Raw genomic sequence first — 17996 nt, 5'->3', positions numbered from 1 at the left:
AAAAGAAAGAAGCATGGCCTGTCGCTTTGCCGTTAATTCACTTTCCCCTTGCTTTAAGTATACGTCTTCTACTCTGTGGTGTATCAGCTGGCATTGACTATTTTAAAATCTGAAGTCTCAAAACAGTCCCTCTCCCACCGCAAGCCCTCTTGTTATTATGCACCACCAACGGAAAAGGTTTTCTTTTCAGCCTATACAACCAGTGTGCCTAAGTTTCAGGGATTTCATTGCTACAACGCTCTGCTGCAACATCTTAAGTAACCTAGACTCGCATTACTTTATGAAAAGAATGAATTTGTGGCTGCACTAGTAGAGACCTAGGCTGCAACAGATGGGCCCGCATACCCTTCCTAGGCCGGCTATTAGTGATACACATGCGATGCCCATGCTTGAGCTTTCGTCCAATCACCAAGCATACAAATTTGCTGCTGGGTGAGATGAGTTAGGTGGTTTTCAGAAGCAAACATAGAGCCTTCAACAAAACCCCCTTCAGTATTGACTGTGTATGCATATAAAAAGGGGATCCTGACCAACCCACGACCACAGACCTACTGTTCTCTGAGAAACATTCATGGTCGAACAGCTAAGGCACTCACAAAAACTACTGCCCTGCAACCAATGGGAGTAAACGTACCTTACAAGTATAGTGTTGTATGAGTGGGTCAACGAACAGTTTGCATTGTATTGTATGATTATTTATATAGCGCTTTCCATACCCTTTGCAAGACCTAAAGCACTTCTCAGAATGTTGAGCAAGTAGATACTCCATATGTATCATAAATATAGGGCTCTGTAGGCCCGAAGGTCACTGGAGCTTCTGCATTTTATAGCATTCCTGAATACCCTGTGGGTTCATGGTCTAAATAGTTTCGGTTGCTGTTAGACCCAAATGGGAAAAGTTGGGTGTAACGCATATGGTTTGGAAGTAGGGTGGGAGCATTGAGAGAGAACTTCATGGGACATGGACGTAGGTGTTGTTTTAGTGTAAGGACACATACAGGTACTTAATATCTCTCTGTAGTGATGTGTGTACAAATATTGCTATTAATAGTGCAAACTTTGATGCATTAGTCCTCCAATTCATTTTAATATTATGCTTTGAAACAAATGCTAAATTTTTCTGATATGTTTAAAAAATATACACATTATTGAGTCAAGCCATACCATGACTAGAAAATGGAACGATGGGAGCAACTGGAATTACAGTCAAACTTAAATATTATATGTTTTTCAGTCATTGAATAAAGTTTTCTTTAAGGTAGTGAAGTGCCCGGTAGGTCTATTTAAAAATCTCTGATAGCAGCAAGTAATTTTGTGAGTTTTTTGTCTATTTCAATTTACAAATTTATGGATTGAAAAATCCCAGGAGCAATACTAAAAGGATACATGTTCCTGACTGCCTGATGCCCCACACCAAATCTACAATGACCGCACTTCCACCCAGTACTTACACCTCTTTGAACCTCGTCAATAATACCCCTTAACATGCATTAAGCACATACTACCCAGCACTCATTCTCTGATTCTCCAAATCCACAACCCTAGAACACATGGGACATGATCTCAATAAAACTGAGAGTCCTTGTGTATCCTTTGCAAGGTCACAAACCGAGGGAGTAAATTGTGCACCAACATTTTATGACTAGACTCGCATTTTGCAATGAAACTGAAGTACTAATCAGTCACATTACTAAATGTATTTTCGCAGAGGGTCACAAAGCTTCCTGCCTCATGAATTTTAATCATAAAGGTTGCATCCTGGGGTGCCTCTGCAGACCTGGATTGGAGCATTAGCCCTTGTTTTATTGCAGGTACCTCCATTTTATTAGATTTGACTAAAGTAAAGACACCGACGTTGCCTGACTTAGCCGGAGTAGCCAAGGATCTAAAAAAATATCCCTTATTTTTCAAAGTTTAGCACGGCTTGCCATCTGGGGACCAGGGGGGCGACAGGGAATGAGCACCCTCCAATCAACAACCCCATGGACAACCCTATGGACCTGGATAAAAGCAGGAGTCTTAGAGATCCTTTAGACAGCGGCCAATCTCCCCCGTCATCCCCTGCTTTACAGGTGCCATCTTCTGGGGGTGACTCTTCATCCTCATCCGATCTATCTACTCCTGTGGACGCTGCCCTGCCCATCCAGGGTGAGCTTACATCTTCTTCTGGAGGGACTCTTCATCGGATCTATCTGCTCCAGTGGGAATTATCCAGACTATCTCAGCAGAGTCAATGCTCTCTGACCAGCAGGTTTTGCAGTCTGAAGGTAGGCCAGAAGCAACTCAAGACAACACCTTCCAGGAAAACAGATCTTTTCCCATGCAATGGGACGCCAAGAGTCTCCTCAACCTGATTATGGACGAGATTCGAGAACTGAAAGCCTCCCAATCTGATGACATTTCCACGATCCATGTTCGTCTAACTAAAATCGAAGAAAGCATGGTTCAGGTGCAGACTTGGCTTCTCGAGGCAGAAGCTAGGATCTCGCAGTTGGAGGACCAAGTCTCAACTATGAATAATAAAGTTACCACCTTCAAGAGCCATAAAGCAACACTGGAATACAAACTTGAGGAATTGGATAACCACTCTAGGCGTTCCAATCTCCGGATTCTGGGCAGCCCGGAAAGCCTTGAGGGACAGCAGACTCTACAGTGGGTAGATGTGTTTATCAAAAAGAATGTCCTCCCAGAGTTTAATGGCGATTTTACTCTTATGTGAGCTCATCGGGTGCCTGCCCATCTCCCTCCCAATCCTAAATTCCCACGGACTATGTTGGTCAGTTTCGAGGATTATAGGGTTAAGGAACAAATCCTAACTAGGGCTATTAAACAGCGACAGTTCACCGCAACAGAAGTTCCACTTTGCCTTATTTTTCCTGACATGTCGGCTTCTGCAGCCAAGAGGCGGAAGGAATTCGCAAAAATTCTACACCTATTCAAGGAACAGGAGGCACAGGCAATGATTGCCCAAGAGAGCAAGTTAAAAGTGCTAGTTAATGGCAGAATTCACGTATTTTGTAATGTCCTGGAACCACAGGAATTATTGCAACAAATCTCCATGGGGTAATCCTAAGAGCCTTTAGACTCCTTAGTTTCAAGATATGACAACGCTAATGCTATGAATATACAAATATTTTCAAAAGGTTCTCAAAATGTTTCTAAAATGTTCTTAATTATGTGTTCCTGTCTCTTATCTTGGGATTCATCTTTCTCTAGCATATTTTCTTAGGCAGTTTGTCATGTATTGTCTATTGTTTTTTCTCCTTCTGTTTTGATCTTCTTGGCCCGTATTAGTGGTGTTCTTCTTTTGAAGGAGGGAAGTGGGGCAGGCAACTCAGTTTGTAATGTCCCGGAATGCGCAGGAATGACTGCAACAAATCTCATTGGATAAACTTCAATGACCTGCAGACGCTAATAGGTCAATATAAGGTTAATACAATACAATGTTAAAGTGTTATAAGTGAACAAAGGTCATTGTTTATCTATTATGGATCCCTTGTTTTGCTGTTCTTTCCTGCTGTGGTACATACTTGTAGATATCTAAGATAGGCTAGATAGTTTCTTATCAATCGCTTTTTTGTCCTGCCCTGTGTCTCTTTTCGTTTTTTCTTGCTTCTTTTTGTGCTCTTAATTTCTTTTTCCCTTTTTTTCTTTTCTTGGACGAAGGGGGGTAGTGGGGCACTAGGCACCAAGTCACAGTGCCGATCAAGAGGGGGGGGGGGGGGGAGAAGTTTGTCAGATGTGAGCAGGGACGGCGGTCTGCTCATAGTGGCATTGGGGGTTGGGTGAGGTCACGGGGGTGGAAAAGGAAGCATGGGGAAAAAACGTAATCCATTTTTTTAAGTCCATACACATATACATCCATTTTGTGTTAATAGACTCACATTTTGCTAGATCTCAGATGGGGCCATTTACCATTGTCGTAGTCTTTCAGTATATTTGTATCTATGCTGTTAATTACCTTCCTTGCTGCTAATGGCTAAAAAGGAAATTACAAAAGTAGTTTCTTTTAACGTTAATGGCCTTAATAATAAAAAGAAAATGCAGTCTATTGAGGCATGGATTAAGACAGAAAATCCAGCAGTCATTTTAATACAAGAGACCCATATACCAGCAGGGAAACTACCAGACTTCTCAATGTTTAGGTCATGGGCAACCTATAGGGGATTCTCCTCATCTACGGTATCCCATTGGGGCATGGCGATTTTCCTTAATAAAAAACTTCAGGCTGAAGTTGTTAACTTTGTAAACGATCAGAGTGGAAGGTGGTGTTGGACCCCCTGCAACCTAGGGCACAGACTTTTAACTTTTACCAGTGTATATGCCCCAGTTAAGGATACTCCAATGCTGTATGAGGATTTTTTTCAATCTCTAATCCAAGTACCTGGTGAATTGATCTTAAGGGGGATTTTTATTATTTAATGAATCCTAAAATCGACTCCTCTGCTTTGTCCAAAAAACAGCTAAAATCTAAAACTTTAAGAGTTTTACAAAACTATGGTTCGACTCTGGACATATTGGATCCTTGGAGGGCGGTATTCCCAACTAAGATTGCCTATACTTGTTTATCAGGTAGGTTTTGCACTTCATCACGCATCGATTTTTTTCTTATCTCTAGGAGACTGATTTTTAGCCAGCAGAGAATCCTTCAGAATAGATTCTCGGATCATGCGATGGTGATTCTTGAGTTAGTTAGGGAAAAATACTAGGACCCCTAAAAGATGGATGCTAAATAGGCAATATTTATCAGAGGAGAACTGGGTGCTCTTTATTAAAACGGAGATTAAAGATTTTTTTATGCGTAATCATGGTTCTGCACCTCCACATGTGGTCTGGGACTCGTTTAAGGCTTTCATTAGGGGACTAGCCATTGGAAAAGATGCCGATAATCTTAGGAAAGCTAAGGAAGAAAAGCCATTCCTTGAGCAGAAAGTACAAAGGTCTTTCAACGCATTTCTTAGCAGCCCCTCAGTTTTCAACCAACGGCAGCTTGATCAGGCTAAAAAGGATCTTAGTGAAAAATATTATCTCAAGAGTGAATCCTTTTATCAGCACCACAGGCAAAAAATGTACAAAGAATGTAATTATATTGGTAGGTTCCTCGCGAGGCAGGCATGGGAGCAGGCTGTTACTAACCAGATAACTGCATTAAAATGTCCTTCAACTGCTTTCCGCACTGACGACCCGGTAATAATAGGAGATATAATGTTACAACATTATATGACCATATACGGCCAACAATAAACTATCGATATGACATCCCTGAGAGGTTTTATCCAGAGAAATAAATTGCCGGTACTCTCAGATATGGAGAAAATGAGCATGGCGAGGCCTTTTATAAAAGATGAGCTGTAGAGTGTCACAAAAAATCTTCAGAGCGGCAGAGCCTGTGGCCCGGATGACCTCCCAGCAGAATTTTTTTTAATCGCCCTTAGCGCTATTTCGGATTATTTTTTATTGTTGGCTAACTTAATCTTAGAAGGTGGGGCGATACCATTGTCATTTAGAAACAGGAATATAGTCAGTTTTTTTTTAAAAGGTTAAGGATAGCCAAGACCCTAATTCTTACCGTCCCATCACGCTATTAAACTTTGACTACAAAATAATCACAAAACTTTTAGCCAATCGTTTTATTCAATGTGCTTCGCATTTGATTCACCCTGACCAAAATGGTTTTATTGCTGGTAGGCAGCTCGACACTAACACGCACTACTTACAGGAACCATTTGACTATTTTGAGGCTCAGAAGATACCCACTCTCATCCTTATAGACCCCGAAAAGGCATTTGACCTAGTTGTCTGGGAGACCCTATTTTTATTCTGCAAAATGTTGGCATACCTCCCAAAATTACAGGGTTGGTTCAGAAACTATACCTGAATGCAGAAGCCAACGTAATCATTAACACCACAGAGGTAGGCCAGGTTAAGGTTAAACGGGGGACTAGACAAGGGTGCCCATTGTCTCCAGTATTATTTGCTTCAACACCTGTTTTTTTGTGTATTGTGAGAAGTGAAATTTGTGATGGTGAAAGTTAAAACTACTTCCGGGGTACCTTAAATTTTTTTATTGGTTGGTCCCTTGGGCAGGATTAAAATGTTGCTAATTCTGTGGACGTGAATCACAAATGTCACTTTTCACAAACCACAAAAAAAACAGCTCCGCTGTAACCAGGCACTGAAGCCCACCTACAGGGCATTCGGCCTTCTAGATGGGAACCAGATGATGAAGCATGACACCAACTAGGTTGGTGGGTGAGGGTTCTTTTAACAAACCAAATGGTTTCCCCTACCGAGGAGATTTACAGTTAAGCTATCCAGACATCTGTGAGGCATTTCGAGAGCTTTGCTCTCTTCTCGTTCTCTTTGTTTAAAATGCATTATGATGAGGGGAGATGAACAAGCTACCTAGGAGTATCCTCTTTCTCTCTAATTGATTCTTTGATGATGTTGTTTTTTAAATAATAATATCTTCACACACCCACCAGGAATCTCTGATTCATCAACAAGAACGTCTGGTCCCACCCACAGGAGAATCCTTGTGGGGGCTAAGAAAAACAAAAAGAGGTGAAACAGAACACCTCTGCCTACTTTCCCCTCACAACTCTATATTTTTAACTACAAAGAAAAACAATAGTGTGAAAGGATGTTTTTTCCGAATGACATTTTCCCATGGAACCCATTACATTACTGAAATGCCATGGCACTTCAACGCATCAAGTTTCAAGTTTTAAGTTTCAAGTTTATTGTATTTGATTTGATTCTCCACTGAGAACCACAAATATTAAATATACAATATTCAATTTTAAACAGTTTTGCTTAAAAGTTTCATTCTAATACAAAATTAAAAATAGTTTTAAAAATTTGTAAAAATGATAACATACAAATTCGTTTGGCGGAGCTTTACATAAAATAATCAGTTCCTGTACTGAGCTGATTCTACATTTGGAATAAACTTCAACGCATCTTTACAATAAATATAACATTAGACACTTAAATGTGCTGCTCACTTTACACTGTGATCTATAGAGACAAGTATGGAATGCAATATTTTCACTGTTGAAGTTGGGACTGCAGAGCATACATTTTTGGCATGTTAGCATAAGTTTCCAAGTAAGACTAAATACAGCTTCATCAAACACAAAGAATAATTTAAATGTAAGGATTTTGTTATATTCTGAGCACCTCGTTCCCGCCCTTCATGGCGATAGAATTCCATAAGGAATAAGAGAATTTCTTATGGGTCTAATGAACGTCCAACTAAGGAGGCAGTGCATGGCAACTTGAGATAAATTCTAAGCTAGTTGTTTAATTTCCTAGTGGTCCAGTTGCATTACGAGAACCAATGACTACCACCGAAACAAGAAGTTAAACTTTGCAATCTGAAAAGATGCAGATTTTGAAACCCCTCTGTACTTACGAAGAGTGCCTTATAATCATTCCCTTGCCAGAGGTCGTCTAGTGTGAGTGCTGGAAATATATAATCCTCCACCAATCAGGGAGCCTTCGCCCGAGGACACAGTCAGCGACCCTGTGTGAGAGAAAAATAAAACAATTGAGAGGGTACAGTATACATTAACTTTTCATTTAAAAAAAAAATTCACTCACCATTAACATTGATACCAGCAACAAGACATGCCTAAATCGGCCAGCTACTCACTGAAGTACACGCAAGTATCATAACTTATAAAACATAACGCTTTTGTGTCCTGACAACCGACGCTACCTGGAAACGTATAACAGCAAATTCCCCTGCAATGGACGGTCTGTCAACAACTACCATAAAATGCAATTAATGCGTCTCGCCCTCTCCGACTGAAATGAATTTTATTACACAATGTTAGTTTAAATGAATATCCTGGGCGAGTTCAGTCATGAACTAAAAACCGAAAGCACAACAGGAGCCATGGACACGCTGAAGGAACTGGAAATACAGTATATGTGGCAATGCATCTGGTGAGCTGAGAAAACGTCATTAATAGGGTTGCAAGAATACAAATTATGCTTTTACCGCGATAAGTGGTTTGGGGGCATCTCCAGTGACTTTTTTTTCAAGAGAGCGCAGACTTCACATGAAAAAGTCTCACAAGATACAGGTAGGAGACTATTTTTGACATAAAAGATCTTTCAGAGATTACAATTACGTCAAATAGCATAATGCGAAATTTAACGTTACACGACATTCAGAAAGTGTGTGCATTTCAAAGGCATATATAAAAGTTTCCGCAGAACTCGTAATGAAGAACATAATTCAAGGGACTTACAAAATGCAAATCTAGTGTTCCCTTACACAGGTTCTACAATGATAAACCATGAAAAAAAAGTAAGACAGGGTGGTTGTCAGAACCCCTTTCAAAGGGCAACGGGGTATGCAGGGGCTACTGGGCCCAAACGTGGGGGTTGAGGCCTCTATGGACCCTGCTCAACTGGGCTACGTTCCCCTTCTGCATATTAAGTGTTAGGTATGGTCAAGCAGTCAAGGTTCCTGGGGGGCGGGGGGATGTAGATAGAGGTCAGTGAGCATGACTCAAAACTCAAGGTGAATAAAGTCTGAACAATAAATCAAGGTCCAGCCAAATATTTGCATTTATAAGAAAAAGTTGTATTTTATTTCTAACTCTACATATGCATTTAGAAGCAACAACACAATACCCCTTCAATTCAAGGCTCTAGTAGTTGTCGGGCAAATCCCTGTCCCTTCTTCTTTCGTGTAACTTGTTCGAGATTATTCCTCGTTCACTGATGCATCCAGGAAATGCAAACTATTAGGCCGTACTCAAGAGTTCCCTTTGGACTCTTCAGGATGTCAGTCAAAAGTGTCTATAGTGCCGCAGCCCCATAAGCCATGAATTCCCCAGTGCCCCAAAAGCGCTAGTTCAAGTCTTACACACTCCTGCATCAGAAAAGCATTCGGCATTACAGGGGGTGCCCTCAGCAAAGGTATTCCCGAGATCCGATCCTGTTCGACGTCAGGCTGCTCGCGGTACATGCAGCAGCAGGGTTCAGGCTCACTCTCCAGAGTGGAGCAGCCGCTCGCCCAAGAGATCAGAGCAGCTTCCAGTGATTCGGCAAGACAAGTTTGCACACGCGGAGGGGATTCGGTCCCTTGGCTCCCGAATGGCGTATCATCCTCCTCGGTGTCCTCCTGGTCCACGGTGGGTCAGTCATGTCAGATCCATCTGTGCGGTTAGACTCACCGGCCACAGACTCACTTCAGTCCCGGGCCACAGCCTAATATCTGAAGAGGCAACGTAGAATGCTCAGGTGCAATCGCCGGCACCTAGGCAGCCCCTCCTGGCATATGGGGTCACTGCTCAGGTGTTCACGAGTCCTGGTATGCTGGTCACACAACTTCTTCACCGGTGGCCCCTCTGGCATGCGACATCACCGTAATGAGGCCGTGTGAGCTTGTCGCCCTCCACACAGCGCTCGATACTTAACACAGTCTACAATGGCCCTCTCCTGGCATACGAGGGACGCCGAAAACTGCCTTGCACACGGGCTACGGCCCTATCGCTGCACAGCTAATTCCTCACTCCTCGCATAGAGAGTCATTACGGTAGAGCTCCTGACTGGACTCCAACACTCTCCTCTTCCTCACAAGGCACACTAGTCTTAGCAAGCAGGCAGGCACTGGTGCTACAGGTTCCAGGGCAGGTGGTTTTGGTTTCCTTGCATGATGTCTCCACCCCTAGCAGGGAGACTAGCAGGCTTTGACCCCCCAGTCCTAGTCACAGGCAGAAGTCTTGTAGAGCTTCCCGTCCTCACACAGCATGTCTGGCAGTTTGGCAGATGACAACTCTTTAGGGACTCAACCTCCCCTTCTTGTAGTCCTTATCCAGACACCAAATGTAATTTAGGGTCTGGGTCTTTGATATTTTATGTTGGGGCTCTGCTTCTTTTGTAGTGGGCACTTTTTATCTTCCTTCATGAAAGATGACTGCCACATCACAATTCATGGGACTGGACAGAGTTCACACCTGGATATCTTGCCCCCTCATGTCTCTACCAGAGTGGCCTGGGCTTCCAAAAATGGAACCCTGGGCTCAAACCTCCATAGAATGTACCATTGCAGGCACATTTACTCAGTGTACATTCATAGCACCCTTTCTGTTGAGCACTACACCTCTATGCATTGGACCCTCACATGTACACATGCATTCAGCACACACACTCAGTCTGGTCAGTACTGAAGCTTTCCTATATTCAACCATGAGTGCTTATTTTAAAGCACACATACTGCCATCACAGACACTCGCTATGTGTGTGTTGACCAACTCTTCTACGTTCATGTATTTTTCTTCACACAAGCACATATACAAGTAGCACAAGCGGTCCCTGGGCACAGACTGCACAGCACTACATCTCTTATGTAATGTATTCCTCTCAGACATACAAGCACCCATCACATGAACTAACCACACATGTATTGCACAGTGCTGGTCCATCCTTTTACTGTACCCTTCCTATGCACATGTACAACTAAATGTTAGTGGTATTTATAGAGTACTTACTGTTACCCGAAGGTGTCCTGGTGCTATGTGAAGGCCAACTGTGGACTAGAGGAGTGTGGGAGTTTAGCCAGATTAATTAGAAAACAACCATGTTTTCAGTGCCTTCCAAAAGACCAAAAGATTGGTCATTTTTCTCAGGGATAGTGGAAGGGAATTCCATGTCTTGGCCACATTAACTATGAAGCGTCCGCCGCCCCAGTTGCCTCTTTTTACCCGGGTGACATTGAGGAATTTTGCGTCCGATGACCGCAGTGCTCTTTTTGGTGTGTACCAGTGGAGGCGGTGTATTAAGAATTCAGGTCCAGTTCCCTGGAGAGCTTTAAACACCATACAAAGAAACTTAAATTGAATCAGTTTTCTAACTGGCAGCCAATGGAGTTTTTTTATTATGGCTGAGATTGACTCATACTTTGGTGTATCAGAAAGGAGCCTGGCCGCTGCATTCTGCAAAATTTGTAGTTTATTCATCGTTCCTTTATGAATCGTAAGATAGAGGCTGTTGCTGTAGTCCAATCTGAACATTATTAATGCCGTGACTACTGTTTGTTGAGCGTCTTTTGGAAGAAATGGCATAATTTTCTTGCAAGATTTGAGGATGTACGATGATGATGCCACTGAGTTGACCCGGTCCCTGAAGCCTAATTTATCGTCTATCCAAACCCCAAGTTTCTTCACCTTCCTGATGGGAATCGGTAAAGGACCCATATCCTCAGGTCAGCATTTACGTGTCCGGAAAATAGGACCCCTGAGTCACTACCCCTGCGCTGCAGAAGACTCCACATCTATATGGTGTAGGCAAACATTGATTTAAGCACACATCAGCTCAACTTTTAAAAAGGTGAGTGAGCCTGTGGGCCTCACTCCATTGACACATTTAAAAAAAGGCCCTGTTCACTACCACTGATTACTATGCTGTATGCTCCCACAACCAAGCTTGTGTTGCTTAAATCTTGTGGTGAAGCGGATAGCCTTCACCACTATGAGGGTAGCACTTTGGACATCCCACCAAATCCAACCAGACCGCAATTTGTGAGACAGGCCTATGTCAAGGCAAACCCACATGATCCGTGTTTGACTATGACAAGACATCAGCACTAGGGATACAGACAACAGAACAGTTGGGCACTCAGGACAAGGTCCCAACAGATGCCCCTTCCAGATCAGAACACCCTGAACCAACTCCTATCTGGAGAGGGAATATGAAAAGTACCACACAAAGAACAAGGGTAGCAAATGAGCCATTTCCAATCAGCAGGAAAGTGGATGAACACGCCATTTTGGAGTTTAAACACTTGTCATAAAAAGAAAGGACATTTTTAAATCAATGAAAAAAAAGACATTTCTTTGATGCAAAATAAATTAGATATGGTTCCACTACACAAGGACCAAGCGTATCAATATTGGCCATTTTTGTGAATTATATAAGATGGGAAATTGGTATAAAATAACGATACTATGTTTGCAAACACTGTTACATAATAAACACCACCAGAAAATAGGAGGAAGCAGAAGGTATTTGTCTCCTCCACCTTCAAAAAAGTGGAGATGGGAGAAGAAAACATCTGCTGTACTCCCAAGAAGTGCAGTGACTATTGTCAGCCCTAGTGAGAGTTCAGTAAATAGGTGGGCAGCACCCAGTGTCCACAGCATGACCCATCCTGCTCTGCTGTGTTCAGTTTATTAGTCTGCTGCACAGCCTTGCTGTGGCCATATTTCCAGCACCACCTATACCACTCTGCATTACTGCATTGTTGCGCAGCATTACCAGGGTGCCCTATCTCTCTCCGTGTGCACCTGCTGCAGTCTCCACTTCCAGACAGGTGAACAGCATCCATTATTTATCCCTTGGTCAGCACATGCCACCATGCTGCCCCCTGCTACCTCCTTCCGTGCCCCAATTTGCTTCAGGTTGCATTTTTCAACTGATGGGCTAATCAAAATGAAGCTGAATAAATCGCGCCCTTCCCTCTCTGTTTATCAGGCAAATACCCTATGTTTGCCACAAGTTAGTCCCCTACAGAGGGATTGCTCAGAATTCTTTGGAAACTATGCCCCCTTTTTCAACCATTCTGCAAAGGGGGCTCCTGGTGCACTATTGGTTGGGGGATGAAGTCCCCTTGGCTGCTGAGGCTCTTTGGGGGACTAGAACCCCTATAATTGCAACGAGTAAATCCCACACAGCAGGTTGCTCTGACCTCATCAGTGTCCCGCTACCTTTCTCAACCACTCTTCAAAGGGGCCTCCTGGTGCACTACTGGTTGGGGGATAAAGTCTAGCGGTGAGAGCACCGGTAAACTTTGCTCCACCGGCAGTTAGCAGAGATTTTGCTGAACTCCGTGTTCCAAGCACAGCACGGTGTGGCAAAACTACGCCAGTGGAGTGGAATATAGTGCTCACCCCTTTCAGAGAGTAACAGACCCACTCACTCATATACCCAATTACAGCCCGACTCGTACTCTCTTACACCCACTTACAAACCTACTCAGACACTCATACACCCACTGAGGCACTCATGCACTCACTCACACACTTTCTGACAAAGACTAGTGGTTACAGTTAAGAAATTATATTTTTTTTAACTTTCAAATTCACTAAAAAAGCGAATGTTACAGGGACATTATAGTTAGGAAATAGAATCTTAAAACCATAGAAATTCACTGAAAAAAGCAAAGGTAACACGGATGTTATAGATAGGGAATTTAATTTAAATAACATTAGGAATTCACTGAATAAAACAAAGGTTACAGGGACATTATCGTTTGAAATATGATTTTTCCAAAAATTTTAAATTCACTGAAAACAAGCAAAGGTTACAGGGATGTTGTAGTTGGAATCAGATTTTACTCATACAAAACCAGTGAAATTGAGCAGTTATAGTTACCTGAGCTAACTATAACTTAAGCCACGCAGTGCACTGCTTGTGACCTCACATATTACATCATTCATGACATGGTCAATGACATTACTGATGACATCATCCACAGAACCACTCACACACCCACTCACACCCTCATTGAACCTTCATATGCCCACTCACACCCACACAACCACCCACATACCCATTCGCAGACCCATACAAGTACTTACACAACCACACACTTATCCATAGAGCCACTCACATACTCTCTCACTCACTCATAGAGCCTGATCATACAACCAGTCACTCATCCAAACAGCCACTCACAAGCCACACACTCACCCATACAGCTACTGACACACCCAGTTATTAACCCATACAGACACTGACGCACCTACTCACTCACCCATACAGTCTCAACAGAGCCACTCACTCACACACTCACACGACCACTCACATACCCATTCACACATCCATATAGCCACTCACTCACCCATATAACCAATCTCAAAGACCCTCACTCTTCCATACAGCCACTCACGCCAACTCACTTAACCAACCACTCACTCAAACAGCCACTCACTCACCCATATAGCCACATACACACCCAGTCACTCACTCATACAGGCATTCAGACACCCACTCACTCACACATAAAGTCACTGACACACCCACATACCCACCCATACAGCCACTCACCCACCCACCCACCCATATAGTCACTGACACACCCACTCACTCACCAATATAGCCACTCACACAGCCACTAAGTCACCCACACAGCTACTTAGACACTCGCTTATACACCCATACATCCACTCACACACCTGTACAGTCACTTAGACACCCATTCACACACTGATACACACAATCACACAGCAACTCACATAAACCATGTTAAAAAATGCACTCATTAGTAGTCCACAAAGAATATTAATTTAACTTTCGTGGTACCTTAGTATAAATATTTAACACACACAAAAAATCGAAAACACTCTCAATCACTGAATAATGTCATCAGTGATGTTATTTGAGAGGTAATCAATAATGTGACTCACTATGTCATCAGTGATGTAATATGTGAGGTCATAATTTTTTTTTTTTTTAAACATAATTTTTATTGCAGATTCACCGTATCACATTCGTTACATAGGGTCACTTCTCTTAATTCTCACTTTCGTCCATATGCATCTCCATTCTTACACAGCCTTGAGGCCCACAACCCGGAGGTCGGGCGGCGACAAACATGAAAACTTTCCAATTCCTGGTAATATGTAGTCGGTGTAACCCTCTCTCTCCATTATGTGCTCGTCTGCTTTTCTGTAGTTCCATCCTATAAACTCCCCAAATCCCTACAAAATGTCCTCAACTCCCCCCCCCTCCCTTCCCAGACGTCCACCACCCACTCAGGAGTATTCTCCTCTTTCTCGTCTATGGGTTCAATCAGGAGCACCATCTAGTTTCAGCCTAGTTTTGTGATGTCCCCGGTACTGTGCTAGGGCCTTCCCCAATGTCCTCTAATTCTGCCTCTTCCTCTTGTAGTGTGCTGTCCCTCAGGGCTTGGACCAGTGTCTCCCAAGCCGCCGCAGTGTCCAACGCCCTATCAGTCGGTTTACGGCGCGCCATCTGGTATCTGTGTGTACTATCACAAGTGGCCCATTTCAAGAACTCATTGGCCCATCTCCTATGTGAGGGACCTACTCTCGCCTTCCAGTGTCGTGTGATTTCCCTTTTGGCTACCAACAAGCCCATGTCTATAAATGTGCTCGTAGTTTTGTTTTTAGGCGTGTGGGGAAACCAGTGCAAAAAACAGACTGCTATATCATATTGAAATGTCCTCTCCGTCACCTCCTGTAAAGTGTTGCCCACCTCTTGCCAGTATGCTCGGAGACCAGGGCAGGACCATAACATGTGTACCAGCTCCGCTCCCTCGAAAGCACATCTCGGGCATCTCGCAGTATCCGTTCCAAAGTATTTCTTCATTTCCCCGGTGTTAGATACGCCCTGTGCAGGACATAAAAATGGATCTGCTGAAAGCGTGCGTTTCTCGTGCTGTTTCTGGCCCGTCTCACTAAACCGGCCCAAGTCGTTTCTGGGATCTCTCTATCTAGGTCAGCCTCCCATTTGGCTTTCAGCGCCGACAGCGGTGGCAAATTTTACCGCAACATTCTCAAGTACATACAGGTCACTGCTTTATAGGTTCCGGCTGCCATCATAGTATATTGGCAGGCCATAGTTGTCGTTGGCTCTACAAGCCCTTCCCTCCAATGCGCCTGAATGGCCCTAGTCACTGCGGCGTGCACCAAGTATCCTCCCCTAGGCAGCTCATATTTTTCTTGTAACTCCTGATACGGGATCAGCGCCCCCTCCTCGTAGAGGTCGCCCACCACTTGTACCCCTGCTGCTTCCCAGCTCTGCAGTTGGGACCAGTCCCCACCGTGGGGGAGTGCTGTTAGCATACCCAAGGGTATCTCCGGGGCATATGGGTGTTGCTCTCCCGCCCGACGCCGAGATCGATCCCAACAGAGTTTGAACGTTCGTTCCTCGGGTGTCAGATCTCCCTGTGCTATTCTCTGCTGTAAAGCTATGTAAGCTAAAACGTGGCGCGGAGTGCCCTTATCCCTTTCGCTTTCCGGACCTCGGTATACTCTCGCCACCTCCTGTGTAAAGATCTGCAGTTGTGCAGCCAAGTAGTAGAGTTCAAAATCGGGCGCCGCTAGACCACCCTCATCTTTCGGGCGGGTGAGTGTCGCCAGTGCAATCCTACATCTGCCCGTCCCCCATATGAAGGAGGTCATCTGGGATTTCAGCTGAGAAAAGATGGAGCGGGAAATACAAACAGGGAGGGTACGAAAGAAATAAAGGAGGCGCGGCAGGGCGACCATTTTCAATAGGGAAATGCGCCCCATGACTGTCAGCGGCAGCGTGGCCCAAAAGGCCATACAGCCCTTCAGCGCTCGTATGCATCTGCCTATGTTGCCCTCCAGCACGTCCTTCGCCACGTGGTAGATATAGATCCCTAAATATTTCAAGCAAACAGGCGCCCACCTAAGCTCTAGCCGGTGGTCGGGCCGTGCTGTGTTCCGCCTCAGGGGGAACAAGCAGGTTTTCGACCAGTTGACCTTCAGTCCTGATAGTTCTCCGAATCGCTCCAGTAAGCGTTCCGCACCCTTCAACGCTTCCGTCCCGTTTTCCAGGAATAACAACAGGTCATCCGCATATAAGGAAATGTACTGTTGCCCTCCTCTGCTATCTATTCCCCGAAAATGCTTTCCCGTGCGGGCTTCAGCCGCAAGGTGTTCGATCGCCAGGGCGAACAAAAGGGGGGACAGAGAGCAGCCCTGCCGGGCACCCCTCTCCACCGGATACTGGTGCGAAACAAGAGGCCCTATCCGCACTCTAGCTACCGCTGCCGTATACAATACCTTCGTCCATTTAATATATCCTTCCCCCAGTCCAAAATGCCCCATGACCCTATATAAATAAATCCACTCCAGGCTATCAAACGCCTTCTCAATATCTACCGACAAGACCAGGGGCGTCTGGGCTTCCATGTGTGGGCTTTCAACCAAGCGTGAGAGTCTCCTTATGTTTATTGTCGTGCTCCGAGCAGGTATAAACCCCGACTGGTCCTCGTGGACTAATTCGGGCATGTGCCGTAGGAGCCTCTCTGCCAGTATGGAACTTAATATTTTATAGTCCTTGGTCAACATGGATAGCGGCCTATAAGAGGCCAGGTGTTCGCTCTCCCTCCCTGGTTTTAGTAGTGGAATCACCAAGGCCTCCCGCATGGATTGGGGCAATTGACCGGTCTTCCTAGCCTCATTGTATACCGTCTGCAGCCTAGGCGCCAATAGGTCTATATATGTACTATAAAATTCAGTGGGTAGTCCATCCAGGCCCGCCGTTTTGTTACGAGCCATCCGTTTAATTGCCCCTCTGATCTCACCTAGTTCAATATCCCTTCCTAGTGCGGTCGCCTGTTCTCCTCCAAGTGTGGTAACTGAAGATCCCCAAGAAAGGCGTGTATGTCGTCCTCCCCCCCCACTAGCGCACTGCTATAAAGGGTCGTGTAATAGCTCTGAAAGCAGTCCAGTATCCCCATCTGGGAGTATTGCAATCGACCCTCTGCCCCTTCAATCGCTAGTATCGGAGAGCTACGTCTGGCAGGATTAGCTAGCCACGCAAGTAATGCTCCAGCCTTGTCCCCCTCAACATGGGCCCGAAGCAAATATGCCTTATGATCGAAGCTGCGGAGGCGTTCCACCTCTACCGCCACTGCCTCCTTAGCCGAATTGACCTCTTCCTGTAAGTCAGAGCGCCCCGGTCTAGCTCGCTCAGCATCCCTCACTGTAGAGTCCGCCTTTCGCAGATCCTCCAACAGTGCCCGTCTCGCGCCCGCGTGTTTCCCTATGCACTGGCCCCTAACCACCACCTTAAAAGCGTTCCACTCCATCGCCCTGGAAGTCGTGGACCCCTCGTTTTCCCCGAAGTAGTGGGTGATTCCCTCCTCTAGGTCCGCTCGAAAAAGCGGATCTTCCAATGTCTCGGGGCGCAGTCTCCAGGTCGGGACCCGCGATATCTCCAAGGCCCAGCCCAGTCCCAGCAGCAACGGATTGTGGTCCGAA

At 44.7% G+C, this 17996-nt stretch overlaps 1 protein-coding gene across 1 annotated transcript in view; it reads right to left on the bottom strand.

Annotated features, from left to right (window-relative positions):
* ALPK1 (alpha kinase 1) overlaps positions 1-17996 on the bottom strand; it is a 314892-nt gene that overhangs the window by 183449 nt on the left and 113447 nt on the right. Inside the window, exon 2 of the mRNA XM_078676727.1 lies at positions 7418-7528. The gene's annotated coding sequence lies outside the window, so the exon portion shown is untranslated. The remainder of the gene's footprint in view (positions 1-7417; positions 7529-17996) is intronic.

This window comes from Lissotriton helveticus, chromosome 2_1, assembly GCF_964261635.1.
Source record: "Lissotriton helveticus chromosome 2_1, aLisHel1.1, whole genome shotgun sequence".
Taxonomy (NCBI): domain Eukaryota; kingdom Metazoa; phylum Chordata; class Amphibia; order Caudata; family Salamandridae; genus Lissotriton; species Lissotriton helveticus.
Note: the sequence above shows the minus strand (reverse complement) of the source record. Positions and strands in the feature narration are given on the sequence as shown.